This window comes from Gopherus evgoodei, unplaced genomic scaffold (genome assembly GCF_007399415.2).
Source record: "Gopherus evgoodei ecotype Sinaloan lineage unplaced genomic scaffold, rGopEvg1_v1.p scaffold_33_arrow_ctg1, whole genome shotgun sequence".
NCBI lineage: Eukaryota > Metazoa > Chordata > Testudines > Testudinidae > Gopherus > Gopherus evgoodei.
The window spans coordinates 415,273-431,037 of record NW_022060005.1 but is presented as its reverse complement, the minus strand read 5'-3'; the positions used below and the strand labels follow the sequence as shown (position 1 = coordinate 431,037).

Below are 15,765 nucleotides of genomic sequence, written 5' to 3'. Positions count from 1 at the left end.
TTATTCAGGAATACTGTGATCTGGAAGATGAGAGAATACAAATGCAATGAACACTTTTAATAAAAGTAAATGTAAACAGCATGTGAAATTAATCTCTCTGTAGCATGAATGTAAAGAGAGCCCTATTTCAGGCTGTACAAAGTGTATTTTAAATAAAATAAAATCGGAACATAAAAGTGAATTGAAATGGCATATAGAGATCATCTCTTCAGTTGGATGAATAGAAAGAGAGCCCTATTGTATCCTGTAAAATATATATTTTTAAATAGACAAAACTTAGAGAAAGCAACACTGATAAGCTGGCTGGAATTTGTGTGTTGTACAGAGACAAAATGGGCCAGATGCACAACAGGACTTAGGCCACTAACTGCCACTTTAAGCACCTAAATAGCAGAATTAGGCCCCATAGGTAATGACAAAAAAAGTACCCTGCTGGGACTACGAGACAGTCTGATGTATGCCTCACTTTGTCTCTCCTCTTGAATCGGTTCCACTGTGGTTAAATAATTAAAGAGGCATTGTAGAAAGGGGGTCTTGATACTGGATCGTCTGCATTTAAGGTGAGGGCCCTGACCACCTGTACATAAAGCAATTCTCTCACTTGCTGTTTCTCTCCAGCCTTAAAACTCTTTCATCTGTCCCTCTAACATCAACAGAGATACAACTGTTTTTACTCCACCTGGGGATCTGGCTCATTTACACCAGGGAAGCTATGGCTGAGTCACACCCACTGGGGATCTGACCAATTCTATAAGTACGTCTTCATCTATTACATTTTGTAATTTTTGTAGAGCAGTGGTTTTGGGGCTTTTTTTCTTTTGCGTACCCATAAAAAAATTTCAATGGAGGTGTAAACCCTCATCTATGGACTCCTAGGGGTCTGCAGACTACAGGTTTAAAACCATCATTGTAGAGTGTTTAATATCTATGGTATCTTATTGGATTCATCCCTATTAAAATATCTAGGATTTCTATAATAATAGAATAATAATAAATAATGATAAAAATAATAAACCACCAAGACCTAGAAATACTGGTTTCGGCATAAGCTGACAACCTAATCAAATACAGTGAACACAGGCAAATTAGTAAATATTACAAATGCCATTAAGAGGGCCTCAGAAGTGCTTAGCTGTATGACAGGCTCCTCCACTGCCAAGCTGTATGTGTGGAAGTGGGTAACCCAAGGCTGATATAATGCAATTTTCCAAACAATTCAAGAAACCCAGAGATCATTTTCAGCCAAAGAGTGAAAAGGACTCATAGTGCAAACCAAGAAGTGATCTAAGGTTGGATTTTGGCAAAAGCAGAAGAGACAGATTGGAGGACATGAATGCTCCAAGACGTGAAGTAGAGAAATAATAACACCTAGAAAGAAACAACTGAGCATAGACTCACTGGGCAACTGAGAGGTTCATAGCAAAATGGAATTATTTACGCAAATGGAGACTGAAAGCTTGAAATGGGAGATTAGTCATGTTCAGGGCCGGCTCCAGGCACCAGCATTCCAAGCAGCTGCTTGGGGCAGCAAACTGCAAGGGGCGGCAGTCCCTATGTTTTTGCCCCCAAGCAACGCTCTGAATTGCCTCCGGGCAGCAGGGGCAGTCCATGTGCCGTTAGGGCGGCACATGCGTTTCTGTGGCAGTGGCAATTCGGCCGCATCTTCTATGTTCAGCTGTCTGCGGCGGTGCAGCTTCTATCTTCTGGCTGGAGACAGAAGCTGCCGCCGAATTGTCGCCATGATGGAAACGTGCGTGCCGCCCTAACAGCACACGGACTGCCCCCGCCACCCGGTGGCAATTCAGCGCACTGTTTGGGGAGACAAAAATAGTAGAGCTGGCCCTAGTCATGTTGACACACATGCAAACATTTTGGTAGAAGCAATGACACAGGATCAACAGTAGTGTGGCACACTGCCGGGGTGATCTAGTGGAATCAAGGGGATAAGTAAAAATTTAACATCCAAACAAGACAGCTGCTAGTGATGCAACAAGTTTTGAATAGCAATCAAGACATAGACAGGATGTCTGACAGTGTGATAAAGGAAAACGTCTGTTATTTGTGGAGGAAGATGTTGTTCATTAAGAATACAACATCAAAATATATTAAAAGTGAGACAGAAAGATGTGATCTGGTGGTGATAAAAACCAGTGACCGTGAGTGCATTCCAGCCCGTGTCAGACAGTAGAAAGGAAATCCCCCCAGAAAGATTCCAAAGATTTACACAGAAATGAGTGCATGGACAGTGGTGGAGAGAGAACAAACCTATTAGGGATAGACAATGAATAAATTCATGGCTTCTACAAGGATATCGGAAAAGAGAGACAGAGATCCTCAATATGAGTGCACAAGTCCTTAAGGGTTATTTTCACAGAAGAAAGATCAACCAAACATAACTGTTCCCTGAACTGCAAAATGTGTTCTGAAAAGGAAGAGACTGTGGAGCACCTGCTGAGCCTGGCTAGGAGAGAAGAAGACACATGAGGCCACCAAGTTCCTGCACTGGAGTCTCTGTGGAGGTGCATATTTAAATGAATTTTGTTTTATTACAACCATCAAATCAAAAGCACTCTAGAGAATGAAGAGGCTAAGATTTTATGGGATCCGGCAATTGTCACAGACTGAGCAGTGAAGAAAAATAGGCCAAATGTTAATAGATAGCGCCCTACCAGCAGCCAGTGTCTTAAAAAAGAAATAAGAAGACAAGATTGCAAAGTATGAAGAACACTTCCACAAAGTAGATTGATTATTGAAACATAGAACACAGATGACTCCAGTGATTATTGGAATACTTAGAGTGATCCCTAAGGGTATGACTGAGAAGCTGAACAACACATGAGGAGTGCAAGATATCATGGTCAGTGACTTCCAGCAGACAGCGCTCTTAGGCACTGTGAGAATGTGAGGGAAAATCAAAGGAAAATGAGAGCATTTGAGAATCTAAAATGCAGGAATTCTGTAGTGAGTTTAAGGAAACTCCTGACTACCCAAACTTACAGTGTTGGTGCAGATCCTGGTTCATTGGTGACTTAAATTTTAGACATTAACTTTACCCTTTTTATGCATAAATACCTTGTATATTGTGAAAGCTATTTGTTAAAATTCTCCCTTATGTAATACTGAGGGACAGTAATAATGATCACACTAAATGAATGTGTCCAGCAAACACTCTTTAGGCACGCAGACATGACTTTAAAAAGAGGGGTCGGATTGTAAGTTAATGGAAGTTTTATTCTTAAATCACTTAAATTTCTCTGAAAATTCAACCCAATGGGACTTTTGACTCAGGATCCTGCACATCTGAATATCAGGCTGTTCTTACATAAGATCATTTAATCAAACAAATACACAAGCAAAGAGATGGGCCTTGGCTAAGTGGTAACAAAGGCACTGTTCACAGTGATCCCAAAAGCTAAATGCCTTTTCTAGAGAATGCCCTGCCCCTAATCTACTCACCCCCCAACACACAGACTCTAAAAGTAGAAACTACTGTTCTCCTGTACCGGATGATCTCAGTTTTCTCAGTGCTGCCTTGAGAAATACACAGAGAGAGATGGCTGGGTTGCCAGCCATTACCCCGATGGTGCTATTGACTCTGTGTGAGCAGACTGCTGCATTCAGGCAGAAATCAAAGGGACTCTACAGAGAGACCCACCTCTAGATGGGCGGTGGGGGGGGGCAGAAATTGGTCCTTTGAAATTAAAAGGAAAATAAACAATTGTAATGAATAAAAACATGAACCAACTCACCTGCCTTTTTAATGTGGATCATAAATGTGGTGAGATCATTCTGACCTGTGAGTTCCTCTTTTTTTGTTTTCTTAGTCTATCTACTGATTTGTCTGTCTAATCTCTCTATCTGCCTCTTGGAAACAGCATCTAAGGACGTCTTTTTGTTTGTTTGATTGGTTGGTTGATTGGGGTTTTTTTGTTTGTTTTTTTAACCAGGAGTAGTGAGAGTCTTCACGGCTTATCAATGGGAGAGGAACAAAGATCCTTTCCTTAGCAGACTCCAAGACTAAGAGCTGATGTCTTGAGAGCTGTTTGAATGCTGTCTTGTTCCCCCTGGAACAAGATCCCTGAAGTTCACTCTCTGTGACAAGGTACCAATAACACTGCGTTGGGTCAGCCCTTAAGCAATCATGTAGTGTTCATAAGCATGAGGGTACGAAGGCTTAGATTATGAAAAGAGCCCAAGAGATTTAGGTTTCCAATCTCAGGGACAGTCAATTAATAAGGCATGTGTTTAGGCTCAAATTCTCCCAAGCAGGCTAAGGAGTTAGACATTCAAATAGCAAACAATTTCCTCACCCTAGACTCCTTTGAAGATGATAGCCATAATGTATAATTACCACAAGAGGGCAGTGGAGGTGAAAGCATGGGAACTGACCAGCCATTCTTAAACATCACCAATAAATGGATATGCAGGTTAAGAAATGATAAAGACTCATAGACTTTAAGGTCAGAAGGTACCATTATGATCATCTAGTCTGACCACCTGCACATCACAGGCCACAGAATCTCACCCACTCCCTCCTGTAACAAACCCCTAACCTATATCTGAGCTATTGAAGTCCTCATATCATGATTTAAAGACCATGATGTGCAGAGAATCCTCCGGCAAGTGACCAGTGCCTCAAGCTGCAGAGGAAGGCTGGAAACCTCCATGGCCTCTGCCAATCAGTCTTGGAGGAAAATTCCTTCCCGACCCCAAATATGGCAATCAGCTAAATCGTGAGCATGTGGGCAAGACTCAACAGCCGGAAACACAGGAAAGAATTCTCTGTAGTAATTCAGATCCCACCCCATCTAACATCCCATCACAGGCCATTGGGCATATTTACTGCTAATAATCAAAGATCAATTAATTTTAAAAATTAGGCTATCCCATCATACCATCCCCTCCATAAACTTATCAAGCTTAGTCTTGAAGCCAGATATGTCTTTTGACCCCATTACTCCCCTTGGAAGGCTGTTCCAGAACTTCACTTCTCTGATGGCTAGAAAACTTCATCTAATTTCAAGTCTAAACTTCCTAATGTCCAATTTATATCCTGTTGTTCTTGTGTGCCCATTGGTTCTGAGCTTAAATAATTCCTCTCCCTCCCTGGGATTTATTCCTCTGATATATTTATAAAGAGAAATCATGTCTCCCCTCAGCCTCCTTTTCGTTAGGCTAAACAAGCCAAGCTCTTTAAGTCTCCTTTCATAAGACAGGTTTTCCATTCCTCAGGTCATCTTAGTAGCCCTTTTCTATACCTGTTCCAGTTTGAATTCATCCTTCTAAAACACAGGAGACCAAAACTGCACACAATATTCCAGATAAAATCTCACCAGCGTCTTGTATAATGGTACTAACACCTCTTTATCTTTACTGGAAATACCTCTCCCGATGCATCTCAAGATCACATTAGCATTTTTTAACAGCCATATCACATTGCTGGCTCATAGTCATCCTGTCATGAACCAATACTCCAAGCTCCTTCTCCTCCTCTGTTGCTTCCAACTGATGCCTCTCCAATTTATAACTAAAATTCTTGTTATTAATCTCTAAATGCATGACCTTGCACTTTTCACTATTAAATTTCATCCTATTACTATTACTCCAGTATCCAGATCTTTCTGTATGGTATCCCAGTCCTTCTCTGTATTAGCAATACCTCCCAGCTTTGGCTCATCAGCAAACATTATTAGCACATTCCCACTTTTTGTGGCAAGGTCAGTAATAAAAAGATTAAACAAGATTGGTTCCAAAACTGATTCCTGAGAAACTCCACTAGTAACCTCCTTCCAGCCTAATAGTTCACATTTCAGCATGACCCGTTGTAGTCTCCCCTTTAACCAGTTCCTTATCCACCTTTCAATTTTCATATTGATCCCCATCTTTTCCAATTTATCTAATAATTCCCAATGTGGAACCGTATCAAATACCTTACTGAAATCAAGGTAAATTAGATCCACCGCATTTCCTTTGTCTCAAAAATATCTGTTATCTTCTCAAAGAAAGAGATCAGGTTGGTTTGGCACAATCTACCTTTTGTAAAACCATTTTGTATTTTGTCCCAATTACCATTGACCTCAATGTCTTTAACTACTTTCTCCTTCAAAATTTTTCCCAAGACCTTACATACTACAGATGTCAAACTAACAGGCCTATCGGTACCAGGATCTGTAGCACACCCCAAGCATTACCTAGGGGAGACTCTAGTAGCTTTCTTTCCCAATGTGATTTTTGCCCAGACAGACTCTGTCTTATCCATTCCATCACTTCTTATTTCTTTACTATCTATCTCATCATTGATATACAGTGCTACTCCATCACCTTTGGCTTTATTTCTGTCTTTTCTAAACAGCACATACCCTTCAATACCTGTACTTCAGTCATGACTACTACTCCACCATTTTTCTGTGAAATCTATAATATTTGGTTTCACTTCCTGCACCAGTAGCTCTAGTTCCTCCATTTTGTTACCTAGGCTCCTTGCATTAGTGTACAAACATCTCAGTTTTTGCCAGTTGACTTCACTGACATTCTTTACTTGATTAGGCACAGACATTCCACCACAATTATCACCTATTAGAATAATATCTACACGACCCTTTCTCATTATGTCCATTCTCATACCCACGGCTGTATCCTTTCTTACTTCATTTTCTTCCCTCTCAATGTTAAATTCTGGCATGGAGATTACCTGGACATCTTCCAACCATCTCCCCCAAATTCCTAGTTTAAAGCTCTCTTAATCAGTTGTGTCAGCCTCCATCTTAGAAGTCTATTTCCTTCTTTACTCAGGTGAAGTCCATCCTCAAGAGAACGATCCTATGTCCATGAATTCTTCTCAAAGGCCATATATTCTAAAGCCCTCCTTAGAGCACCACTGCCTAAGCCATCTGTTGATCACCATAATCTTGTCATACCTTTGTTTCCCTTCTCTAGGAACAGACAGAATTCCACTGAAGATCACCTGAGCCTCGATTTCCTTAAGTGTCTTCCCCAGCCTGGCATAATCTCCCTTGAACTTTCCAGCGAGAATATGGTCATATCATTTGTTCTCACATGAAGGATAATCAGTAGATACTTTCCTGCTCCCATTAGGATCCACCTCAAGTCCACATTCCGTATCTTAGCACCGGCAGACAGCTCAACCTTCTGTTCTCCTGATCAACTCTAGTTAAAGGCCTGTCTATTTTTCTCAGTAAGGAGTCCGCAATCACATAGACCTGTCTTTTCCTGGTGATGGTGTGATTCTCTGGTCTATCCCCTGTTCTCTCTGGCTGCAAGTCCTCTTGATTCCTATTGTCCTTTGCAATTCTCTGCAACCCATCCCATATCCTTCCAGGCCTCATATTTGGTGATGTTATCTCCATTGACTCTTCCTTTCTTCCTATAGGACTAGTTTCTCCTCTCCTCTTCCTGGCCCTCTGACCTTCAGCGACCACCTGCTGTGCCCCCTCTACATTTTCCAACTCCTCAAACCTGCTCCTGAGCTCTATTTCTCCTTTACTAGCCTGTCTTTTCCTCTGCCTGGTTCTCTTAGTCGTGTGTTTCCACTGTCCACTTTCCTCACCCAACACTCTCCCCTCAGAGTTCTTTGGTCTTGCTTCCATCTGCAAGTCTGAGCTGTTCCCTTCAGGCTCCTCATATCTTTGATCCATCATGAAGCATGGTGGAAGTAGGGATACAACCATTTAGTCTAAACACTCAAGTGCATGCAATATCATGTCTATGGAGAAGAAGAGATGCACATAAACATAACAGTTGAATGAAAAAGCCACTTCAACTATGTTATACTTTCTTTCTATAGGATTTCCATAAGGTAAGGATGTCTGTTTGGTGAACCACTATTGGCAGTGTGTTCTATGCACAAATAAGACACTTAATTAAACTATGGAACTCCTTCCCACAGAGAGACATAGAGACCAGAAACATAGGAAGTATCAGAGAAAGAATGTAAAAGTAAATAGCAGAGCTGGTATAATTATTTTTGATAAGATTTTTGGAAGGAATATTAAATATCAAGCTTCAGGACTTAATCTAAACTCTAACAATTAGAGACTCTGCTATGAGGGCAGATTATCCCACAACTATGTACTGTCAGATTATTGAGTCTTTCACTAAATAGATGGTTTTGATCACTGCCAGAAAGAAGATTCTAGACTAGATGGCAGGCGTCACTCAATATGTCAATTTTTATGTTCCCCTGACACAATGGTAGTAAAAAGGTGAGCTATATTCTTCTGCAGCTTCCTTTATCCAAAGATCTCAAAGAACATCATGTGAATCACTGTATGTTCTATTAATTTAGATGGAATATATGGCCCCAAAGTTGTTAACATAACCCAGTCACTGTCCAGCATTAAACCGTGTTAAACAAGCTTCAGAATTTGGTATACAGAAAGCTCAGCCTACTTGTTACCATGGCAGTCACGCCATTAAACATACTTTTTAGCTTTTATTAAAGACACAAAAGAAGGAGAAACAATTAAAACCTTTGAAAAGGAAAGTGTTAAATAAGGCTTTTATTTTAACAACATCTGTTATTTCCTTCTGCTTTAGCTGAAGCAAGTTTTATGAATGGGGGGGAACCTTGTCTGACAGACTTTTAGATGGCATTAAAGATGGCAATAACTGTTCTTTTGAGAAGAGAAATAGTTAGTAGAGCTGGATGGCAGCAAAACAACAGAAAAACACACACAAGGGCAGAGAAAGGAACAGCAAAGATAGAAAATGTAGTTTCAGTCTCTGAGGTTGTCCCTCATTTGCAGCCTCATGACTTGAGAAACACAGGCACAACTCACAGTCTTATTAGCCACTTAGAGACCTGGCAAGCTTTTACCAGCTCCAGCTGTTTCGGGCATTACTTTCAGTGGCCTCTTTCTGGTCACAGGCTCATAGCAGTGCTGCTAAGTATACAGCCTTGTCTTGCTAAGCCAGATTCTCATTAGACAGAAGGGAAAAGGGGAGGAATAGGAAAGAAAAGAAATAAAGTTTAGAATGAAAAGGAGGCAGGGAAAAGGGAGGAAGATGAAGTGAGAGAAAGTCTCACATCTAAGGCGGTATTTGGGATTTAACCGGAGGCATTATTGGTGTCATCTTCCTCCCTCTCTCTGGACTAGTCTAGTCAGGACATCTCTCAGGATTAGGATGAAGAAGTTCTGGGGTCCCAGGAAATGGTGGGCATGTCAGCCATGATGGTGACGCTCACTCCAGTAACCAACGTTTGCTATTTGAGGCTATGGTGACATCTGATGAACTATCATATATTTTTTACAGATGAGCTCAAAATGAGGATACGTTTGTAGGCCAAATTATAACAACATGTATTAAATTCTTTAGTCCATCTGTAAGGTTCTTTTCCCCAAATTACAGAAGCTTATTATCATCAATCATCTGTTAAGCACCAACAAAAGACTGGTCTCTGTGCTTTAAAATGAAATCAAAAAGAGTCTATGATCCAGATTGAGACACTGGAGAAACCACTTTGGGAAAGGCCAAGCAGAGGGTTGTGTTATAAATCCAGCAGCTATCACAGAAGTTGAGTCCCCATCTCCTCTGCAGGAATACACCTCCTTTGCCTTGGGTTTCTCAGCTGGGAAGTTTCTAACCCCACCTAAGGTGGCAAGAAACCATGATGAGAGAGAGGAGAAAACAAGAAGGAATTAGGTGAAAGAAACCCCTCAACTTTTTTCTTAGTAGTTAGGGATGTTTCAGACCCTCTTCAAATGCCTGGTAAGAAGAAAGATTTGAAAAAGGGATCTGCTTTCTCCCATGTGAGTGCCCTAACCAATGGGATATGTGATACTTGATCTGTGTCTCAATCTCTCCTAATACAGCCTTAATTCCTTTGTGCATCTTGGCCTAGGTGGGGATAACCCTCATTAATTATTATTATTGGAGACAGATACACGAATAGGGATGAATCTTATAAGATACTCCCGTCCCCTTTGCTCCAGTGTCTCTCCTACCCAATGAGGATACGGCCTGCTGAGTTTAATGGAGTCACACTAATTTAGACCAATTGAGGCTTTGGCCCAAAGTGTCAGATAACTGAACAGAGAATCTCCCAAACATAAGTTATCCACAGTTCTGTGTACTTTTGTTGCTGTTGTTGTTTTAAATAAGATTGACACTACTTGAGAAATTTGAATTTCCCTAACATTTTCCCTACAGCTGTTTTCACCTCCTTGTTTTTCAGGCTGTAGATGATGGGGTTTAACACAGGGTTCAAGATACTGTACTCGATTGAGAATATTTCATCCAGCACCACAGAGGAGACCGACCTGGGTTTTGTGTACTGGAGAAAACCTGTCCTGTAGAATAAGCCAACCACAAAAAGGTGGGAGCTGCAGGTGGAGAAGGCTTTAAGCCTGCCCTCCGCAAAGCGTATCTTCAGGATGGTGGAGGTGATATTAATGTAGGAGATCAGGGTGAGGAGGAAGGCACTTGATGCAAATATCACAACAGAAGTAAGAAGCACCACTTGATTGGTGAGGGTGTCAGTGCAGGACAGTTGTAATAGAGGAGGGAGCTCACAGCTGAAATGGCTGATTTCATTGGGCCCACAGAAATGCAAATTGAAGGTAAAAACAGTGTTAAGCAGGGCATGGAAGAAACTTATTGCTCATGCCCCACTCACCAGCTGAACACAGATCCCTTTGCTCATTCTCTCCATGTAACGCACTGGGTCACAGATGGCAGCATAGTGGTCATAAGCCATGGCTGAGAGAATGAGAATTTCAGCACCAACGGAAAAGAGGATAAAGAATATCTGAGCAATGCAGCCATTGACAGAAATAGTTTTGTGCTCTGCTAGGAAGTTCCTCAGTGTGTTAGGCACTGTGACCGAGGAATAGCAGATATCAACAAAGGATAAATGGAAGAGGAAGAAGTACATCGGGGTGTGAAGGTGAGAATCAGCTCTTATCACCACCATGATCACTATGTTACCACTCAGAGTGATTAGGTAAATAACTAAAAACACCAAGAAGTGGAAAATCTGCATCTGTGGGTCATTGGAAAGTCCCAGGAGGATAAATTGGGTCACTGTGGTTTGATTTTTCATTGGCATTTATTCAGGAAATCTGTTGACCTGGAAGACGAGAGAAAACAAATTAACACTTATAATAAAAGTAAATTTAAACAGCAAGTGAAGTTAATCTGATCGGTAGCATGAATGTAAAGATAGTCCTATTCCAAGCTGTACAATATGTATTTTAAATATAGTAAATTCAGTGAGAAAGAAACAGAGAAGATTTTGTGTATTTTAAACAGACAAAACATGCTGGAGTCACAAAAGGACTTGGGCACCTAACTGCCACTTTAGCTGCCTAAATCACAGAATTTGGTGTTTACAAAAGCCCTGTTCAGCTGGGACTTGCAGACAGACTGATGTCAGGCTCCCTAAGTCTCTCCTCTTTAATCTGATGCAATCTAGCACAAATATTAGAGAGGAAGCATGGCAGAATTACTGGATACTTGGTCTTCTGCATCCGGGATAGGTCTTTAACCACCAGGCTATACAGTCTCTCTCTCCCTCTCTCCTAATGTTTCTTTAATCCAGCCTTATGACTTCAACAGAGCTACAACTGAGGTACACCAGCCTGGGAACTGACTGATTCACTCCAATGAAACAACTATGGCCAATTTACAATAGCTGGGCATGTGGACAAATGTATAAAAAATATCTCCTTCTCTATTACTTTCTGTCACTTGTTCTTGACTATTTTGTTGGAAACATGATTTAATCTCTGTAGTGTATAACTGGATTCTTACCTATTAAAATCATTAGGATTTTTCAAGAAGAAGAAGAAATGAATGTGACAAGCAAACATTCCGTCAGCACAGTGACATAATTTTTAAAAGAGGGGCCTTACAGAAAATTAATGGGACTTTTGTTCCTAAGTCATTTAAACTATAACTGAATGAGGTTTTTGATTCATTGTTCTGCACAGCAGAATATGAGGCTTTACATATAGTAGAGAATCTATCCTGCTCCCATGGAAGTCAGTGGTTATTTTGACATCATTTTTCAGGGGGAATGGGAATGAAGCCAAAGTTCTCTCCAATGTCCAATCTATATCCATCCTCATATGATATCAGAGAAAAAATAACTTCGCTTTCATTATCAACTCATGAGACAAATACCTAAGCATAGAGGTGGACCTTGTACTAGATTCTGAATGTGAACACAGGCACATTGTGTGCAAAGAGAAATTTGGCCAATACTGTAAGAAGCACATTTTTGTATTACATTTTATAATTTTTGTAGGCCAGTGGTTTTCAAACTTTTTTTCATTTGTGGACCCCTAAAAAAAAATTAAATGGAGGTGCGGACCCCTTTGGAAATCTTAGATATGGTCTACGGATCCCCAGTGATCTGCGGACCACAAGATGAAAACCACTGTTGTAGAGTATTTAATATCTATAGTATCTTATTGGATTCATCTCTATTAAAATAACTAGGATTTCTATAACAATAAAATAACAAACCCCCGAGATCTAGAAATATTGGTTTGGGCATAGGCTGACAACTCAATCAAATACAGAGAATACAGGCAAATTGATATATATTACAACTGCCATAAAGAGAGCCTCAGAAAAGCTTAACTGTATGACAGGTTCCTCCACTACCAAGATGTGTTTGTGAAAGTGGGTAACCCCAGGCTGATATCATGCAACTGTCCAAAACTATTCAAGAAAGCCAGAGATCATTTTCAGTCAAAGAGTGAAAAGGACTCATAATGCAAACCAAGAAGTGACCAAAGATTAGATTTTGGCAAAACCAGAAGAGAGAGGCTGGAGGACATGAATGCTCAAAGACTTGAAGGAAAGAAATGACAACACTGAGAAAAAAATACCTTTCTTTCATTATCAACTCATGAGACAAATACCTAACCAAGGAGGTGGACTTGGTACTAGAATCTGAATTTCAACACAGGCAGATTGTGTGCAAAGAGAAATTTCAGAGCGAGAAAAGTAAATAGCTGCGTCTCCCAAGGATCTGTATTAGGACCACTGCTCTTCAACATAGTCATAAATCATCTGGAAAAAGATGTAAACTATACAAAATTTTGCATATGGTACAAAATTATTCAAGATAGTTAAGCCCAAAGCAAAGTGAGAAGAGTTACAAAGGGATTTCACAAAACTGGGCAATTGGGTGAAATTCAATGTTGATTGATGCAATGTAATGCATATTGGAAAATATGATCTCATCTATAAATGAAAATGATGTGGTCTAAATTACCCCTCCATAAAGAGATCTTGGAGTCATCATGGATAGTTCTCTGAAAACATCAGCTCAATGTGCAGTGGAAATCAAAAAGGGTAACAGAATGTTAGGAACCATTAAGAACGGGATAGATATAAGACCAATAGTATCAGAATGCCACTATATAAATCCATGGCACCCCACACCCTGAATACTCTGTGCAGTTGTGGCTGTCCCATCTCAAAAAATGATATCTTAAAATTGGAAAAAGTAGAGAAGGGAAACAAAAAAGATGATGGGTATGGAACAGCTTCCATGTGAGGACAGTTTAAAAAAGATGTTTAGCTTGGAAAAAGGTGACTGAAGGGGGATGTGATATAGGTGTATAAAATCATGAATGGTATGGAAAAAGTGAATAGGAAGTGTTATTTACCCCTTCACAAACCAGAGGAACCAGTGGTCACCTGATGATCTTCATAGGCAACAGGTTTAAAACAAATATAAGGAAGTACTTCTTCACATAATCCACAGTCAACCTGTGAAACTCATTGCCAAGGGATATTGTGAAGGCCAAAAGTATAACTGAGTTAAAAAAAAAAAAGAATTAGATGAGTTCATGGAGGATAGGTCCATCAACTTTCTATTAGCCAACCTGGTCTGGGACATAATCCCCATGCTCTGGGTGTCCCTAAACAACTGACTGCTGGAAGCTGGGACTGGACAACAGGAGATGGATGACTCAATAAATTGTCATGTTCTGTTGACTTCCTCTGAAGCATCTGGCACCAGCCACTATTGGAAGACTCGATACTGGGCTAGATGGACTTTTGGTCTGAACAAGTAAGGCCATTTTTTTATTCTTTTTAAAACTAAGTGTCTTCTCCAGGGAATGTCCTGCTTATAACCTCTGCCAATGCCCCTCCCCACAACACACACACACAGACACACACACTCCAAAAATAGAAATTCCTTTTAACATTCACCAATGGATTTCAGTTGTCTCAGTGCTGCCTTGAGAAAGAGTGAGAGAGCAAGCTGTTTGATTCAAGTATTAGTTGGGTTGCTAATCTGTGTGAGAAGACTGCTGCATCATGGCAGAAGTCAATGAGATGCGATAGAGAAACTCACCCAAGATAAGGGGGGGCAGGATCTAATCCCTTCAAATGGAAAGCATAAAAAATATTAATAAGGAATAAAAATTTTGATCAATTCACCTGTCTTTTAAATATGAGGAGATCATTCTGACCTGTGGTTTTCTCTTTCCTTAGTCTGTTTACCCACATACTTAAATATAGAGATATACACCTATCTCATAGAACTGGAAGGGGCCTTGAAAGGTCATCAAAGCCAGCCCCCTGCCTTCACTAGCAGGACCAAGTGCCATCCCTGACAGATCCCTAAATGGCCCTCAAGGATTGAGCTCACAACTGTGGATTTAGCAGGCCAATGCTCAAACAACTGAGCTATCCCTCACCCCTATTGATTTACCTACCTAATCTCTCTACCTACCTTTGGATTACAGCATCTCAGATGATCGAATATTCTTTATCAAGAGCAGTGAAACCCCTCAAGATGTGTAGTGGGAATTGAGCAAAGAGCTGTTCTTTAGCTGACTCCAAGACTAAGATCTGATTCTTGATAGCTGTTTAAAAGAGTTGGCTTGTTCCTCCTGGGACAAGATCCCTGAAGTTCACTTTCTGTAACAAGCTTCCAGTAACCCTGTGTTGATTCAGCCCTTAAGCACCGCTCTACCACGTATAAGAATGGGAGCAATGATACTTGGATTATCAAAAGAGCCTAATGGATTAGATGTCCAAACTCAGTGACAGTCAATTAAAAGATACATATTTAAGTTCAGAATCTTAAAGCAGTCAAAGGAGTTAGACACCCAAATAGCAAATATTATCACCCATATAAGCCTTTGAAGATCCTCGCTATAATGTGTAATTGCCATAGGAAAGCAGAAGATGAAAAGATGTGGGAAATGGTCAGCCATCCTTGAACATCACCAATAGATGAACACACAGGTTAAAGAATGAGAAATGAGCAAAGAGACTGTATTAAATGGCTGGAAAGAATAAGAGACGAGACAAAGGAGGAGATGTATTTTACAGAGCTGGGCAAAATGTTGAGGTAAATAGTTTATTACCAAAAAAAGGTGTTTTGGTTGATCTCACACAATTTGTAAATCTGAAACCTATTTGCCAAGTATTTTCAATGGAGGGATGGGAGGTTGACGGGGAAGGCTAAACTGACAAACTCAGCGTATGGAACCCTTAGCATCCCCCCAAACCTCTAACTTCGTGGTTAGGGCACTCAGACATGAGATAGCCTTGTTCAGTTCCCTCTTGTCTGATTTGGAGCAGCGGTTTGAAGCTAGGTCTCCCATCTCTGAGGAAAGTGCTTTAATCTCTGGGGTGTAAGGTAGTTAGGGTGGGGCTTCCTCAGGCTCTCCCCTTGAAGCTGTTCACATTGCATATATATCAGCAGCACATCATCATCAGCAGATGCATATCACTATAATGCAGCCATGGTGGACATAGAATAGATTTCCA

General features: G+C 40.6%; 1 pseudogene; it reads right to left on the bottom strand.

Annotated features, from left to right (window-relative positions):
• Positions 1-10,129: 10,129 nt before the first annotated feature.
• Positions 10,130-11,068, bottom strand: LOC115641237 (annotated as a pseudogene).
• Between the last annotated feature and the right edge of the window lie 4,697 nt (positions 11,069-15,765).